Source organism: Notamacropus eugenii, chromosome 5, assembly GCF_028372415.1.
Source record: "Notamacropus eugenii isolate mMacEug1 chromosome 5, mMacEug1.pri_v2, whole genome shotgun sequence".
NCBI lineage: Eukaryota > Metazoa > Chordata > Mammalia > Diprotodontia > Macropodidae > Notamacropus > Notamacropus eugenii.
In genome coordinates, this window is record NC_092876.1 from 109,849,661 (window position 1) to 109,865,610 (window position 15,950).

Here is a 15,950-nt window from a genome sequence, read left to right on the forward strand (position 1 = left end):
TTTTAAAAGGAGAAGATCAGAATTAAACCAAAAATTTGATCTCCAAGAGAAGCATAAACAGGTAAAAAGGGAAAAGAAAGCAAGGGATTCAACAGAGCTAAACTGTTTTCATCCCTACATGGGAAGATACTTGAAATTTTTTAAATATAAAAAACAAATCTTAAAAATATACATAGACAAAGGGTATAAGTATAAGGTGAATCTGAGGGAATGATATTCAAAAAATAATTAAGGAACGAGAAACTGAAGTACCCTGGGTACAGAGAAAAGGAAGAGGCAGAATAGGGTAAATTATTTTACATGATAAAGGGCAAAAGACCTATTACAGTGAAGAATATAGGAGAGTAGACAATGGACATCACTTGAACCTTACTCTCATCAATATTGGCTTGAAGAGTGAATAATATACACAATCAGTTGAAAATAGAAATTCATCATACCTGACAGGGAAGCAGGAGGGAAGGAAATTAAGTAAAGACAGAGGGGACTAACATAAGGGAGGGCAGATCCTTGGTAGACAGAAGCAAAACACTAGCGCACAGGGAAAGAAGCAAAGGAGAAAGAGAACAAAGAGGAGGAAAAACAAGATGGAGAGAAATTCACAGTTGGTAATCATAACTGTGAATGGGAATGGGATGCTCGCATCAAGTGGGAAGTGGATCAAAAACCAGAATCCTACAATATGTTGTTTACCTGAAACATACTTGAAGCAGAGTGACCCACATAGAGTAAAACTAAGGGGCTGGAACAGAATCTATTATGCTTCAGCTGAAATTTTTTTTAAAAAAGCAGGGGTAGAAATTCTGGTCTCAAAATAAAAGCAAAAATAGATCTAATTAAAACTGACAAGAAAAGAAATCACATCTTGTTAAGAATTCATGACCAAACAAGAATAGAGAGCATTACAAAATGTAAAATAGATAATTTCAATTATATTAAAATCAAAAGCTTTTGTACAAACAAAGCCAATATAATCAAGTTTAGAAAGAAAACAGGAAGTTGGGAAACAATCTTTCTAGCAAGTATCTCTGATAAAGGCTTCATTTCTCAAATATGTAGAGAACTGAGTCAAATTTATAAGAATATAAGTCATTCCCCAGTTGATAAATGGTCAAAGAATATGAACGGACAGTTTTCAGATGAAGAAATCAAAGCTATCTATACGCATATGAGTAAGTACTCAAAATCCCTTTTAATTAAGGAAATGCAAATTAAAACAACTCTTAGGTACCATCTGACACCTATCAGATTGACTAATATGACAAATGAAAAAGAAAATAACAAATGTTGGAGAGGATGTGGGAAGATTGGGATCCCAATGCACTGTTAATGAATCTGAGAACTGATCCAACCATTCTGGAGAGCATTTTGGAACTATGCCCCAAGAGCCATCAAACTGTGCATACCCTTTGATCCAGCAATACCACTCCTAGGTCTATATCCCAAAGAGATCATAAAAAATGAAAAAGGACCTACCTGTGCAAAAAATACTTATAGGAGCCCTTTTTCTACTGGCAAAATATTGGGAACTGAGGGGATGCTCATCAATTGGAGAATGGCTGAGAAAGCTGTGGTATAGGAATCTAATAGAATACTATCATGTAATAAGAAATAATAAGCAGTCAGATTTCAGAAAAACCTGAAAAGAGTTGTATGAACTAATTCAAAGTGAAATGAACAGATACAGGAAAACATTGCACAAAATATCAGAAATATTGTGTGATGACCAACTATGAATGACAGCTATTCTCAGCAAAACAATGACAAGATACTTACAAAGGACTCACAAAGGAAAATGTTATCCACATCCAGATAAAGAACTGATGGGTTCTAAATACAGACAGAAGCATATTTTTTCATGTACTTTATTCTTCTTCATTTTTTTCCTTTTTGATCTCTTTCTTCTTTCACAACTGTGACTAATATGCAAATATGTTATACATGATAGCACATATATAACCTATATCAAATTGCCTATCATTTTCATTCGGAAGAAGGGAAGGGAGAGAAGGAAAGAGAAATATTTAGATCTCAAAATCTTGTAAGAATGAATGCTTAAAATCATCTTGACATGTAATTGGGGGAGAAATACAATACTATTAAAAACACCAAGATAATAGAAACATCAAAAATCAGACAAATAAAAAGATTATTCAACAAGAGATGTGTATAGTGTCATTAGAAGCCTGTAAATCTTGAAAAGAAATAATTTTCAAGCAATATCCATGTCAGCTAAATCCTTTAGATTATCTGCCCAAACAGCAGGTCTTGGGCTTACTGTGAGCATTGACTTTCAGGGCTTCTGTCTGTTTATTCCTTCCTTTCTTCTGCCTCTAATTGGAAATACTAACTTAAAGTTCTCTAGTTAAGAGGATTGGAGTGAGGAGATGTTCAATTTCTGTTTATTTGACAATAGCCCAAGTAAAGGGGTGAATTATTTAGAGGTTTGAATATTCAAGCTATACCATCATTTAAAAACTAGAATGCCTCTGTCCTCTCTCAGAAACCATGGAGAGCAAAGGGCTGGTGTCTTCAATAACCCCTTTAAAGTGATTCATCATCTGAGAATCTCAGAGAGTCGCTGTTTTGGTGACATTCTCTGGGAGTTCTAGGGAATAAATGATTATCATCTATTAATATGATCCTTCTGTCTGTGAAATAATGGGGTCACCTTTATCTCATAGTCTACATTTCTCATAGCTTTGTGGGAACTGCATCAACAAATACGCTGCAATAGTAATGCTTTTCAAAATGTTTATAATAGAGAACCATATGAATATGAAGTAATAGAATCTTAGAGTTTGGAGGTCCCTACAGGTCATCTATTCCAACTTCCCTGCTCCAGCATCTTGAATGAATGGTTATTCAGCCTCTTCCAGAACTACCACAATATATTTAATTATTCTATATTTGTTAAGCTTCAGTACATTTTAAAACAGCATTTGACTCACAACCATAATTAGTTATGCCTTGCTGTGATTTAAATCTTTGGTCTAGCCCAACCTCCTGATGATTTTAAATGCTATAGTTCTATGGGGTGGGGAACAGAGAAGTGGGAGCATGAAGGTATCGCCTTTGTTGTGTGAATGCTTAAATCCAAGAAGCAAAAAGGAATGCATCCTCTAGATAGCAAACTCTATTATGTATTAGGAATGGAACTACAGTCTGGCTAAACTCTGTGTCTCTCCAGGCTGAAGAGGTGAATAGATCACGGGACCTAGAGGAGGAAAAACCTGAGTTCAAATTCAGCCTTGGTCACTTATTAACTGTGTGACCCTGGACAAGTCACTTAAGTTCTGTCTACCTGAGCTCCTCAACTATAAAACAGAGATAATAACCTACCTCACAGAGTTGTCGTAAGGATCAAATGAGATAATATGTGTGAAGAGCTTATCATAATGATATCTGACACATAAGAGGTACTTAAACGTTTGTTTCCTTCCTTCATGTAGCTAGGTACACTTTTTTTTAGTATTGTATTTGATTTAATTTGGTTGTATTGTGTTGAATTGCATTATTTTGTGTTTTGAGGGGAGACAGTAGTAGGGCAAAGGGTTACTTCTTACTATCTAAATTATGATGTCTAACGTTAGATCATCAGCCTTTAGGGAGGGGAACATGCCTACTTCTAAATTCACCTTTAGTGCTCAAGGAATAAGAAATATTGGACTACTGTCCAAAACAGTGTATTAATACAATAAAGGGAATTCTTTCCAGCCCTTAAGGTACAATGTATTATATATACAATACTGCTTTAAGAAAACAGAAATATGGCCCTACAATGCATTTATTGAGTGTGATAACTTACATTTTGAAAGAATTCTAGCAATTCAGTACAAAAAATATCACCACAGGGGTTCTTTTACCTCAAACTACTCTCTTCATCCATTTAAATGTATATCAGTGTGCAAATTCCTTACTTATACACACACACAGTTTTTGGGGCACAAGTAGTACAGGAGACAAGATCCACACAAACATCAATCATGTGTTTCTGAATTGTTCCTAGTGATCCTGGAGGGGGAAATCATGGAGCACAAAGAGGATATGACTTAGTAAATCTCAGCAACCACGTACTGCGGAGTAATGAATTCATTAACCAATGCCCTAAGACAGAGCAAAATGAATCATGAAAAGAGGGCCTGTCTTCTGGGGCCCTCTGTTCCTGAGATATGGTCAAAACACATCTGATCATTCCGCTCCCCCCACCCCATCCTGATGAGGAAAAGGAAGTTGTTAAAAAGTGAATTCAAACTTTAGCTCTGTGAGACTTAAACACCACCAACAAAAACTTTTGCACCTTAAAAATACAAGAAGACTTCTAGATCATGCAAACAACAACATGAAGGTCTAGACATTTTCTCCAGTGCCCACTAACTTTATAAAACACAGATAGGAATTGTATGCCACAGAGCAAGCAACTACAGTTGTTTCTAAAGGACAAGAAATCAAGCAGGCCAGCAGGGTAACAGCCTTATGAATTAATAATGGAGTTATCTTTAAGATCCTCAGTAAGCACCCATCCCTCATTAGCCTCCATACTCCACTCTGACATAAACTTATACTTTGGAACTCCCTATTCTCTGGCTGCACGTCCCACCCCTGTCCTTCCTGTAGCACGTTATCACATCAACTCTACCTAGCTATTAGTGAAGGAGGAGAAGGTAGAAGAGGAGTAGACTATACTTACCTTCTGCCTGGGAAACTCCTAAATTAAGAAACCTCAAGATGTTAGAAATTTGGTCCTGGACAACCACTCTGTCCTTCCCCAAGACTTCCAAAACCATAAGAAACTGACCTAGACCAGCAGGAGAACTAAAAAAACCAGAGAACAAGGGCAAAAGGTACCAAGGGATGCATTGTCACTAGAAGAAACCTAGGTTTCTATGAGAATGAAGACGAGTAATAGAACACAAAAGGGAGAGACCAAGGATAAAGAAGAGTTTGCTTGCAATCCAATAGAGGTTCCAGGAAGCTTAGCAGAACAAGAAGACAAAGAAGGCTGTAGACAAGACAGGTATAGAGTTGTGCTAGAAAGGGGTGAGATCATGGGGAGAGACAACAGTATGAAGGGACTTTAACCAACCTGAAGTTGGACTTCAGTTCTAGATCACTGGGACTGGAAGAACAGAAAGTAGGGACTGACTAACCAACAGATAGAGAGTGGGGCTTATTGAGTAGTGAGGTTTGCAAAATAAAATGGCCTGAAGGTTATATAGTAATTAAAATGTTAGTATGAGATTATTCTAGGTGGAGATTATTCTGAAATCTCTAATCTTGTGAGTTTTGAAAGGCTGAGAAAGTGAGCCTCTCAGAATCTGGGAGTCAAAATCCATGTTGAACCTAGCTCAACACCAATGCCTCAAGGAGCAAGTAGTGACCTTCAGGAGTAACTTTCAGGACCCAGTCCATAGGTACTGGATGTGAACTTGGTGAGGTGGAAGCTATGCAGAAATTGTGCTAAGAGTGAGCCTACTCTACCCAGAAACCTGGGTGGGATGAAGGATTGTGCCCCCGCAATGGCTTCAGGAGGGGTGGAAGATATTTGTACTTCTGTTATTTCTACACCTTTAAAGTAAATATCATTTTCTAAAAGCTAAATGATATGAAGTAGTTGAATACAGCAAGGTTTTTGCACCTGACAGTGAAGAAAATATAGCCCTTTCAATGAGCCAAGAAAAGATTCACTACATTTATATAATTATATTTATATTCCACCTAAAACTCAATCCTCCATCTGCTGAAAGAAGTGTTTTATGCTGTAATGGGCATTCCTAGCAATGGTAAAGGAGGTGCCTTCCTCTTTCAAAAATATCTACTCTATGTGTGTCTGTGCATATATACATACCTATAGGGTGTGTGTGTGTGCACACATGCTTGTGTGTGAGTTCATTTGAATGATCACCTCGGGGAAAAAGAGAGAGGACAGACCAGAAATATTATATGGGGAACCACTGAGGCATCAGGGAAATTCCTAAGTCTTTGTAGCTAAGAGCCCGACAGTATTATAAGGGATCAAAGTACTGAACTTGTCATTGCCCATTTTTTCAACATAGTGCTCTGATCTCTCCCACTATACATATCTCCTACACATCCAGCCCCACTTCTAAGCACACCCGGACATCTAACCGGAGTTAGATAGCGTGAATTTCATAGGAAGCCTTCAGCCAGATTTTGACAGTTCCTCTATCAGCTGCTTATGGTGAGAGAGGCACCCCCTGGTGAGATACATTGGTCAAACTGATGAATACAGATGGTAGAATGGCAATAATTATATGATGATTCTAGAAGGAAGTCTAGATTATTAATGAAATTACTAAGAAAAGTAAAACTAATCAGCCCAGTATCCAAATTATCTTTTTCTTTTATACGATGGTTGTACAGTTATCATTTCCTGGTACTGTCATCCTTCATGTATTTTTTATTTCATGTGATGGTCCTCATGACCTAGAAAATGTGTATTAATATCATGAGCAAAAGCACAAGATTTCAGATCAAAGAATACTACATCTGCCATAACCTCTTGTTAACAAATTTCATGATTTTATCATAAGAATCAAGTTTTTAATTTTCTTGCCTCTTAGTTTTTTAAAAAATGCATTATGTAGAGTGATCACAAAGATAGACCAGACTTTGATATGTCAACAGCCTTTAAGAATTCTATAGCTGGCATAACTATCATTATTCTACATAAAAGAGAGAGACTTTGGGGATGCTGTTAAAGCAGTTTCTTTGCCACAGGGTCTCTCAATACTTTTCTGTTTGAGAAAGAAAAACCCCAGGGAGATATACCCCAGGCTGCAGATACAATGAGACCTAAATCTAAAGCAAGGCTCTGACGCTAAATTAGAGAGTTGAACTGGGAGATAATAGAAGACAACTCAATAAAAAGAAGTTCAGTTAAGAGTAGAATGCTAATGAGATATCAGAGTGCAGATCTAATCTAAGTCTACCACTTTCTGGCACAGCCTAGCTTATGGAAAGAGCTTCTTAGCTGTCAGAGAAGAGAAATCTGGAAAAGTTGTAAAAAGTTTCATAGCTTTTGCGTGAAAAATCTTAGCAAGAGAGTCAACACAACCTCATGGTTACAGGCAGAGAATGCTGATTGAGGAAATCCATAGCCTTCACTGCAAGGGAAAGGCTTACTAATCATAGCACCTCCAGTAGATGGAAGATTGAGTTACTGAGGGATCTAAAGATAGCACCTCAGCTGAGGACGATTAGTGAGGCATAGAAAGGGGCTAAAAGAGCAGGCTAACAGAACAGATTGAAGACCTTTAGGATTCTGTGATGTCCACCATATTATCCTGTGCACATGACTAAAAGAGCTACAACAACAAAATTCCTGGTGCATGTTGTATCAGGGTATTAGGTAAGCTTGAAAAATAGTGAAAGTGGACAACTAGGTGGAGCAGAGAACATCGAAGGGAGCTTCAGAGTAGTTGCTGCTGGATAACATTGACCAATGGAGAGAGTGGAAAACAAGGCTTGAAAGGAAACAAGTCTGGTTGAGAACAACAAAATGACATCAGTAGATGACAGAAGCTTTATGTTGTTTAAGAAAAAAGTTAGTCTTCCACATGAATACCCCAGTCATGTATTCTTTGCATGTGCATCCCTTCACAAAGGTACCTTTATGTTCCCCAGGTGAGGATGCCCCATGCATAAGTCCTATGAGTATCTACTCTTAGCACTGTGTGCATATATCCATAGAAGAGTGAGCTCAAAGTTTATGGTGTGAATAGGAATTTTGTTTATATTACTTTTTAATTAAAAAGTCATTTTTATGAATGAAGTTTGTCATCTGGTTGACTAGTGGAAAAGTCAAACACAATGATGGGGGTTTGTGAACTCTGTTCTCAAAAGGATTCTGACCCTCAAAGTACTTTAAACCTGAGGTAGTTCAATGGAGTCCCATAGTGAAATGATGTCTGTGGACCATATGTGTGGCTATAGATGATACTCTAAATGTTGAACTTTTCTTTTCTTTTAAGGTTTGTCCTCATAAGTAAGTATAGCACAAGGTTATGCATCTTCAGAATTATTTTAACTTTATTTCAGCTCTTTACTTGTTGTTTTTTTGTGTTATAAAATTGGCCAGTTATCAGGGCTCTTTTAAAATGATTTTGTCACTTGTATATGAAGTGGTTGTTTTGTTCATTCAGCTTCCTAGGATTTATGTCATGTTGCTTTAATCATGCACCCAAAGTTTCCAAGAGAATTCTTTTATACCCTTTATCAATAGCTGTTTTACAAGTCAACATTCCTTCCTACCGCAGGCTCTATAACTTTTCAAGCTACCTAGATTTCTTAGCCTCTCAGGTCATCACCTGTTCCTTTATGCGGCTCTTCATTGGATAACAGGAGTTTGTCTGTAGTTTCTACCCTTGGAAACCTTGCAAATAAATTGCCTTTCTAGTGTCCCTTCCTTCTTTGACTAGCACTGATGCATTTTCCCTTCTTCTCTCCACAAACCGTAAACCTGCGATACGTCTGCCATTGTTCACTTTCTTTTCTTTCAGATGTTCTCTATCCAGTATTGCTGCCCTCAGTATTTTGCAAGTGCCACCCTTCACTGAATCATAAGAGATGTTACGTCTTATCAATTTCGTTCTTTTCCTGACAAATGTGAGCAATTTACCTTCCACAAAACATAGATTCATGTACTCCCTCCATTCTTTCCCATAGTTTTTCATCCTCTTTTTTCTTCATTTGATTCATTGAATATCTTAATGTTCCCTTATATATTTTTGATCATCTTATACTTTTGTCCATCTGTCTATTTCTTTAGTGTTTCTCATTACCTGAATGGTATACAGAATCAAAAACAAGGAGTGTAAGAAAAGGAAATGCAGCAGAGACTCTGCCTTCAGAGCTGTGTCTGTCCATTTGGCAGCTAGAGACAGTCTCTTATGAGTCCTCTCTTTCAGTGTCCCTGAGCCAAGTGAGAAAAGGGCTGGGCAAAGAGATAAGTTCTCTTCCTGAAGAGACAGCAGGCATCAGGCCAGGGAAAGGAGTGCCATCATCTTCAATAGCTTAACCCTGGGAAGAGCCTCCTTATGCTGGGTGGACGCCAGCTCCTTCCCCTAAATTCAGTCTTGAGCTAACCATGCTGAAAACAAAGAGTAACTAGCGACTGTCACACTCCATTTTTGCTAACCTCTGTTAACCCTGTACCATAATGATAAAACAGCCCAAATTTTTCCAATGCATTGGGTCTCCAACTCTAAACTTTTACTCCAGTGAGACTAAATTGTAAGAGGGAAAAGGAGCTTCTCACATCCTTTTATCTAGGACTTTTCTCCTCCAAAATTTGTTTAGTGTTTTATTTGTACTCTTTTGAGGCACTTAGCTCAGTTTGTTGTGTATTACTTATATACACGCCTTTTCCCTCAACAGAAATATAAATATCCTGAGGGCAAGGACCATACCTGGCTCATTTTTTTATCATCCACAATGTATGTATAGTCTTTCTAACCTATGAGGATCCTTTTCCCAATTTCCATTCTCATTGATGAATTGGTCACTGAGCAAGGCAGTAGTACTTCTTCAACCCCTTGGTTCTAGGAGCACCTCTAGAGGCCAAAGTGTTTCTTCTCTAATGTTATTTGCTCAAGCTCAAATTCTAATGGGATCTTCCCAAAATTAATCTTCAGTTATTAGTCCCACAGTTTCATGTAACCAATTAACATCAATTAAGCATTTGCAAAGGGATAGTTACTGAAAAGATACAGCAAGAACAGAAGTACACCATACTTTCCCCCCAACATATGAGACAAACGAACCCCTATACCACCTTGGCTCCTGCAAAGAGTGAGATCAAACTTAAAGCAGTTTCTACAAAGCATTTGTCTCCCTAAGTTCACTTCCAAATCTGATATAATCACTAGACACATTTCAGTTACTGCTAGACTTTGCTGCTGCTCCCCAGGGATGTGCTGATTCTTTGACTGGTAGAAAATTCTGGTCTAAACTCCAGACATTGGCCTTGTGGTAGCTCTCATCCCCAGCCCTTTCAAAGTTTACAGTCATAGCCATCTCTAATATTCCTTCCCCTAAAAACAAGAAATAACAGAGACAAAGAACACAAACCCAAATTCACGGTCCAGATGTTGTCCCTAGATGAGGAGTACTGAAGGACCTTTCCCTATCCAAAGGCTTACAGTATGTCTCTCTTACTCAGACACAGCCAAGTAGGAAAAGGAAGTGCCTTGACTGGTTAGTGTCTTTTGAAAGCATTCTCAACTCTGGTCCAGCAGCCACCTGAAAGGTTTGTCTTCTTCATGTGGCAAGGAGGTCAAATACAATATCTGTATATTCTCTAAATTAGAGAGCAGAGCCCTTCCATTACAGTTCATCATTTCTTTCTAGAAGTAGGCTACTAGCTTCTTCCCTAGTAGTGTTGCATCACCCAAGCTCTCTGGACTTGCTCATAAAGGCTAGTCTTATCCAGTTCCCTACTGCATACAATATAATGCCTGTCACCTCATAGGGATTTAAAAAATGTTTATTGAGTAATGTTTCTTAATTGGTTTAGAGGTAGTCATGGCTATAGCTAATAGTAGGAAATAAGATTTAAAAATGGACCATTTGTTTACCCTAAAGCCTTAATAAAACCTGACGCCTTCTTATATCCATTTATTAGAGAATAATATCCCTCACAGGGTCATTTTAGGGAAAGAGTGTAGTAAACCTCAAAACATTTGATCAATTGTTTTTGTAACTGTTGTGAGGTTTGATAACAAAGTGTTTAAAAAGATGGAGTTTTCAAATGTGGCAAGTGGATTCCCCAAGAAGGTTAGAAATCAAAAAAAAAAAAAATAAAGGAGGATTATATGAAGCTGATTAATGTTATTGCTTTCTGACTTATCTCCATTAAACAGGAAATTTCTCATAATTTGAAGTCATCAAGATGTATTTTTTCCTGTATATTAATTTAAAAGGCCCATTTACACCCTAGCAGTCTTCTCTAATTCATATATATCTCTCTCTCTCTCTTGCTCTCTCTCCTTCCCTCCCTCCTTCCCTCCCTTCCTCCCTTCCTCTCTCTCTCTGTCTCTGTCTCTCTCTGTCTCTCTCTCTCTCTCTCTGTCTCTGTCTGTCTCTGTCTCTGTCTCTCTCTCTCTCTGTCTCTGTCTCTGTCTCTCTCTCTCTGTCTCTCTCTTTCTCTGTCTCTCTCTCTGTCTCTCTCTTTCTCTGTCTCTCTCTCTGTCTCTCTCTCTCTCTCTCTCTCTCTCTCTCTCTCTCTCTCTCTCTCTCTCTGTCTCTCTCTCTCTCTCTTTCTCCCATCCTTTGCCTTCAAATCTGATGCTGTCTTCCCATTTGCCAATATGGCACATTGAGATTTTCCTTCATAATCAGTCCCTGGATTGTTATAATCCAAAATTAGAAGTGATATAATTCTCTACCAGCAAACATCAATAAAAAAGTATTAATTAAGCAAATGGTGCTGGGGGGGATTTTAGGCCAAGACTGTGGAATGATAGAGAAACCTAGGTGGCACCGTACATAGAGCCCCAGCCTGAAGTCAGGAAGTTGTTATTTTTGTGGTTGCTGTTGTTGAGTCATCTAGTCATATCAATCTCTTCATGAGCCCATGGACCACAGCACAATTTACTTCTTTGCAATTTCCACTTACTACTCTTAGTTCTACCCTCCCAGACCATATAAAACAATCTTTGTCCACATGACAGTCCTTCAAACACTTTAACACAGCTCTCATATCCTACACTTACCCATTACCTATTCTCCTAGGCTCACTCCAGCTACTGTATCCTCTGGTACTGTACTATACTGATCTCTTCATCACAGATCTCTTCCTCTTCCACTCCTATCTCCTGGCATTAGCTAAAACCTGGCATTCTCCTGATGACCCCAAATCTCCCATTCCAATGCTTCTCTCATGATCCATGTATAATAAGCCAGCTGAATCTCAGTGGATAGAGGGCTGGATCTGGAATCAAGAAGACCTGAGGTCGAATACAGCCTCAAACCCTTATTAGTTGTGACCTTGAGTGAATCATTTAGCCTCAGTTTCCCTCACTTTAAAATGGAGATAATAATAGCACCTACCTCACAGAGTAATGAGGATCAAATGACTTTGTGTTAAGTGCTTCACAAACCTTAAAGCACTATGTTAATGCTAGCTATTCTATTATTGTCATTAATTGTTATTATCATGACCCACCCTTGAGTCATGGGACAAGTAGAAGTCAGGGTACTTCTTGCTGCTCATTGCTATTTTCAGTTCCTTGCTCTGCCTTTCTCATTGAATTAGCAATAGCTTGTCCTTTCAGAAATGCATGCAAACACATTATATCACATACCTCCATCCTTCTTACTGTCATATATTGACCTCCAAAACATTATCTCAACTTCCTCAGTGACTTCAGGATGTGACTCATAATCTTCCTACCCATCCCAACATCTGCCCCTATCCCCAGTGACTTCAGTATTTATGGTGATGACCTTTATGGTACCTTGGCATTTCATATCATTTACCTACTCAACTCTCATGACTCCTCCTCCGTTCATAGGAATAGTCACATATTAAGCACTACCGTTTTGCAAAACTGCTTCCTTTCCAAGATGCAGGGCTCTGAAATTCCTCTTTCTAGTCATAAACTCCTCTCATCTGATGCTTCAGAAGGCAGATGTTAAATGTGGAGTCAGAGGACCTAGGTTCTAATCCCATCTCTGTCGCTCTGTAACAGCAAGTACCCCAGCATACGCAGAAGTGCCTGCTGTACTGGTTCTTTAGATCTGCTTTTCTAAAAGGAAAGTAACTTTTGAGGGGTCAACAATCTACTTTAATTATATTAACCAACAGAGAAAATATAAGCAGAGAAATAAAGACCAATAGACAGGACTTCTACCTGTCTGACCATAAGCAATACATGCATCACAGATCAACAGACAGATCCAATGATTTGACCATTACATACATACATAATTACCAGAGAGAGAACCACCAATATCTGGGTTTTCAAAGCCTGAGAGGGGCTTCTTAATGGTTACCCAGAGTCTCATCTGGCACATGAACCTTTTTCCAAAGAAGCCCCCAAAAGCAAAACCTCACCTCAGAGTATATACACTTTTCAGAGCCAGAGGACCCAACTGTCCTGTCCAAGTGCCTCATTAGCATAGGCTCCAGGTAACACCTATTAATGGACTGGGAAGATCTTTCATTAACACAAATCTCATTAACATTACACACTCTCAGTGTGACTTTGGGTAATTCACTCTGGAGATCTCAGAGTCCTCATCTGTAAAGGAAGGGAGTTGGACTACATGGCCAATAAGATTCATTCCAGTTTCATATCAATGATATTATGACTGATCTCAAGTCTTCTCTATCCAAAAATTAATACCAAACCAAAATAAAAACAAAACCCTGTCCTTTAACTTTGTTACTACCTCACACCTATATCTTAACTCCACACTAATACCAAATTTCCAGAAAATGTAATCTATGCTCCCTTTCTCCTCTTCCTTACCACTCACTCCCTCCTCCATCATCTTCCTAGTCTAGTTTCCATCCTTTTTCTCCCTTCCATCATTCTACTCAAATTGTTCTCACCTATATCTCCAATAACTTCTTAATGGTCATGTTCAATTAACTTTTGGGATGTTATACAGTTGGAATTAAAAGGGACCAGAGGTCCAAACCTCTGGTGAAGCCCAGAGAGGAAAGTGACTTACCTAAGGTCATACAAGAAGTATGTAGTAATTGAAATTCAAACTTAGGTTGTGGACCTCTAAGCATAGCCCGCTTCCACTCTGAGGTCTCATCATCCTTGACTTGTCAATAGAATCTGACACTGCTGAATACCTCATCTTTCTTCAGTTTTGTGAAGTGAGTCTCCCCTGTTTTTCCTGCCTGTCGGATTGTTCCTTTCTTTTTTTCAAATGACCCTTCCTCCTTTGACCCCCTTTAGTGGTAGTAGCCCCAGCTATTCTGTTCTTCTCTATATTCTTTTTTTACTCTCTAGAGTCTCTCCCTTGGCAATTCTGTGCAATGTCACTAATTAAATCCCCACTGCCTAGCAAAGGAGTTGGTATATAGTAAGTACTTAATGGATGCCTGCTGTTGTAGTTATTGAAAGTGGGTCAAGGACTCTAACCTACTATAGAGGGAAAGGGTAAGCCTTCTGAGTCATGGCACTTTTATGAAATACCAGATATATCAAAGTCCTTTTACTGAACTGTAATATACAAATTCTGCATGGATTTCTCTTTTAGCATCCAAAAGACCGAGGACTTGCACAAGTGAGATAGGGAGAATCAAGAAATATTGTGAACTTTACAACCCCTACCAGTCTACCCTCAGACCATTGCTCTCCACAAATGGAGGGAGAGAGACACAGAGAGAGAGAGAGACCCTTATTCTACATATACTCAAAATGAATGATTCCATTCCTTGTCAAAACAAGGTTATCACAATGTATAATCACTCCCTCTCCAGGGAAGCACTTGGGAAATGATAAGATTGTGAACTCAAGGAGCTGGATGTATAGGCAAAAGAGTAGAGAAGGGCAACATTGACCACATGGCAGCAGCAACCATGGGGGAACTGTAACAGGCTGGACAGTGTCAGCTAGAGAGGGAGCAGGAACTTTCTGCAATATCAACAGTAGAAGCAATCACAAATCAACAGAACTTGGGCTTTCATAGGTGCTTTGTCCATGAGAGAAACTGGCATTAATAAAAAAAAAAAAACCTCAAAATTTCTCCTATACTGGACTGGCTCTCCAGAAGCAGTATTAAGTTATAGGTGTAGGGAGTAGTCATAGCTGATTTTGACTTCCATGGGAGTTCTTTTAGAGGGTCTACTCTGTTGATAAAGTGACTATCTTGCAGTCCCAATAAAGTCAGTGTTCTCTGTACTCTCAGCCAACAAAGTGTGTTATAGGTACTACTATTTATCTTCATTTTGCTGACCAGGAAAACAGACTGAAGGAGGTTAAGTGACTTAAGTCCAGGGTCACACAGATGGTGCCTGAGGCAGGATTTTGAACATAGGCTTTCCTGATTCCAAGTCACTCTATCCACTGTACCAGCTAGCCAATCAAATCCATTGTAACTACTACGTAATTCTATGCTGTGGCCAAGTTCTGAAAAAGTTGGTACTTGCTTCCTTCATATTCCACTCATTTCTTGCTTATGCCTTTCTTAGTTCAGAGATACGATTCTACTTATCTTAAGCCTGAGAAGTTCCTTGAAATTTCTGGATGAAAGGGCTTACAAGGTATCAGCTGTAATTATTTCTGCTACCTTTTTAAACAATGCTTGAGGAGGCAATCATATGCAAGGAAATCTTTCACATTGTCAGAAGCAGTTTAATTGTGTATGTCCATTTTCTAAATTAATTTGCCAGCCCACTTAAAAATATAGAAAGAAAAAAATCCTTTGCACTGACTAATGTACTATTTAAATTCTAATAATGACCACTGTACAAGTTGGATTCCCTATCAAAGATGATCTTCTGCTATTCAAGTTTTACTTGTTAGCAACCTTAATGGATTAATCTCAGAGAAAATTAAATACTCAGCATGAAAATTAAAAGGCAGACAGGCTCTGCCATCTTGGCAGCTATTATGTAAAATGTGAACCAATACAAAGTACATACCAATTATTTTTGCTTTCAGCAACAGTTGACTCTATGTTGTGTTAGATTTAGTTAAGTATAGTATAGTGCTTCAAACAAAGAATCACATATTTGTACATAGGCATGTTTCTGTTAGCTCTTGATAATCCCTACCAAGACCTGTTTATAAACTTTTCATTATCACCTAATAGAGAAAAAAATTTTCCATTCTTGCCATGAGCTACTATGGCTAGAAGATTTCTCATCCAGCTAAGCTGGTTCTCCAACAACTAAAAGTGTAATTACAATGGAACTTTCTCTCTCTTTCACCTCCGTGATATGATAAGTCATCAAAGTAGGACTT